The sequence below is a fragment of the Sinocyclocheilus rhinocerous genome, unplaced genomic scaffold, assembly GCF_001515625.1.
Source record: "Sinocyclocheilus rhinocerous isolate Xijiao unplaced genomic scaffold, SAMN03320098_v1.1 scaffold329, whole genome shotgun sequence".
In the NCBI taxonomy this organism is placed as follows: Eukaryota; Metazoa; Chordata; class Actinopteri; order Cypriniformes; family Cyprinidae; genus Sinocyclocheilus; species Sinocyclocheilus rhinocerous.
The window spans coordinates 196,525-199,977 of NW_015652820.1; positions in this window are offsets into that span (position 1 = coordinate 196,525).

Consider the following 3,453-nt stretch of genomic DNA (forward strand, 5'->3'; position numbering starts at 1 on the left):
ACACACGCGCGCACACACACACACACACACACACACACACACACACGCACACACAGATGCAGGAAAAGAGGAATGAGAGAGAGAGATGCCTTATTTTATTTCTTGCAATGCAGTGACTATATCAGTGCATCTTTTTGTTTATCTCAGAGGAGCTTGTTACTCAATCCACTTGGGTAACAGCTTTTAGCACTGGAGATTACTTACTGTAACCAAACTACACTGCATGAAAAGAGCTGTATACGGACCAGTAAACTCCTGTACACACTGCAGATTTTCGGTCAAATCCGGAAGTATTACTGACTAGACACGGAAATACCATGGGTCCGTATACTGCCAAATTTGTACCAATTCGGTAGGGTTTGGCTCTATAGTCTACAGAGTTCAGTCTGATGAGTCAAAATATATATTTGCAAGGGGGAAAAGTCAAATATGTGCTTGCAATGTCCTATATGATAGTCGTACATTTACTTAAAAGTGAAACGTCTTCATGTATTCATGTCATTCCAAATGTAATTTCTTTGCTCAAAGGTCATGGACCAAAGTGTCTATTACACGTTTTGGCGTGATACATGATGCAACGCATGCACATTCTTGAAAATCATTTGTGCCTAATTAAGGAAGCGCTGAGAGTGAAAGGGAATCATTCATTCATAACTCTGATAGGACAAGACTACTTGAGTGAAGTCATTAAAACTACTCTTAGTAGCCATTTTAACATATTTGATTAACTAGTTTAAAGAAAGGGACCAGCATGCAACCAAAACTGTTAAGCTCTTTACATGCATACAGTCTGACAACACATCTGGCCTCATGCACAAATGTCTGCACACCTCCTTTTGCCAATCGGTTGTTGTGCATTTGCAGTTGTTTAGGAACTGGTTCATCCTGTTCAGCTCTCATTGAGGAGGTGAATACAGTCAACTCTGTAAAAGTGCAAAATCACCATTATACACCTGTTTTACAAACAGTAAACTATATAGGAGACACACAATCTAAACCTGTACGGTGTTGAAATGCTGTCACATGTCGAATGAAAATGTCTGGATAAAGGCCTTCAAGATGATCATTGTAACTCTTTAAAACAGGAAATAGTCCCGTTTGTGTGCAGATGAAATTTCTGGATGAGAATAGACATCAGTGGTAACATTAAATGTCACTTTTTCAAAATGCATGAGTGAAAGTGTGTGCATAAGTTTTGGTTTGTATTGCATGCACTTATAATCTTAAACTCAATCTTGAACCTTTTAAAATCACTCGTGAGCTGACCAGAACTCATCGGCTGGATGTTTTAATTGAGGGCAAGGTCTTCATGCAGTTCCTAGAGATATTACCTTTTCCTGACTCTGAAGCAAGGTAAAGTATAATGTTATGTCGCTGGCCAGTGAAAGCAGTGGCTATGCAACAGCATTTCACTGTTGAGAATTAACTCATTTAGTATTTGGACAGAGAAGTGCAATAAAAAGTTTAATATTTACCATAACATTGTGTGTGATATTTTTAGTTAGTGTCCTATGGAATTTTTTCTGTGGAAACTGATTTTTTAAAAAGGCAATTCAATATTTTATGTCACAATTCTGACTTTTTTCCTTGCAATTTTTAGTTTATATCTTGCAACTCTTTTTTTCTGCAAAATTTTTCTGTAACTTCTAAGAAAAGTCAGAATTGTAAAATATACATTTTATGTCACAATTCTGACTTTTTCCCTTGCAATTTTAGGTTTATATCTTGCAACTCTTTTTTTCTGCAAAATTTTTCTGTAACTTCTAAGAAAAAGTCAGAATTGTAAAATATAAACTCGCAAATCTGAAAAGAAAAGTCAGAATTGTGAGATAAAAGTCGCAATTTCGCTTACAAAAAAAGTGAGATGTAATCTCAGAATTCAGACAAAAAAAAGGCAATTCTAAAAATTGTCCAAATTGTGGAAAAAAGTTGCAATTACCTTTTTTATTTTATTTTATTTTGCAGAAATACATTTCCATAGGGTATAATATAATTCTAGAAAATATTTTTTGCAGTCTAAAATACTGGAGGACAACCAACTGCAACCAACTTTTTAGCAACAGAAAAAAATATATATAAAAGGAAAGCAAAGACAGTTCAGGTCAAGTGAGGTGGTTTATTGTCATACTCACCTACTTTGCGGGCCAAGTTGAATTGCATTGGTCTGGAACAGAGTCAAGTCTCCCTCTTACAGTTTAGCTGGCCGAAAAGCTGTTTAACGATATACACAGACACAGAAGCAGGAAGGAACAGCAAAAGAAAGAGGAGAACGGGTGACAAATGAGAACATATTTTGTATTAGTGTACTATTTTAGGGATTAAGAATCCATTAAAAATGCATATCTGACCACTAATGATAATTCCGGGTGATGATGATCAGTGTTGGGCCTGAGATGCATCTTATAAACTAATAAGATCTGTGTGTCAGTTAAAGCATTAAAGGGTTAGTTCACCCAAAAATGAAATGAAAATTAGGCTGCGTTTTACTCACCCCCGAGGCATCCTAGGTGTATATGACTTTTTTCTTTCAGACGAATCCAGTCGGAGTCATATAAAAAATTGTCTTTGATCTTTCAAGCTGTTTAATGCCACTCAGCGGGTATTGCATTGCTTCAGTCCAAAAGAACTTAAATAAAAATCGCCCATCCATAAAAAAAGTGTCTCACACGGCTCCAGGGGGTGAACAAAGGCCTTCTGTAGCGAATCGATGCGTTTTTGTAAGAAAAATATCCATATTCAAAACGTAATAATCACTTTAATGTAGCTTGCGCTCCCTTTAATACTTGGCTTTTCCTATGTTTTCTCAATCTCTGAGGAGTGTGTTACTCCTCTCACCCAGCCGGGTAACAGCTGAAGAGAATGCTAGCTAACACAGCATAAACAAACAAGGAGTACTGTTACTGTAATTGTAAACTGAAGGAGCCAAATCAATTTTAGAAGTAATATTCTGCAAGTCTGGCATGTCAAATATGTTTTTGCTTGTAATGTGCTTTTTGATTGCATTTTATGGCCTGACTTTTATGGTCTTTAAATGAATTATCAGCTAAGAGGTTTTTTATCTAGGTTATCAGGCAATTACATAGTTCTCGTTTGTAATCTGTCCAGTTACTGTCATTTCTTATTGTCAGAAAGCAAGACAAATGTTCATATTTCACTTTACAATATTAATTGTGAAATAAATTGCTGAAAATGTGAATTACAAGGACAAGCACATCAGTATCATCATGTGTTGCATTAAAGTTTTTATTGAAGGAAGCGTTATTATGGATTATGTTCGTATTTTGGCAAAAAGCAACGGTTTAAAGTTAAAACGTCTGATTTGTTTCTTACAAACATGCAGCTTTTCACTTCACAAGATGTTAATTGATGGACTGGAGTGGTGTGGATTATCATGATGTTTTTATCAACTGTTTGGACTCTGATTCTGACGGCACCCATTCACTGCAGAGGATC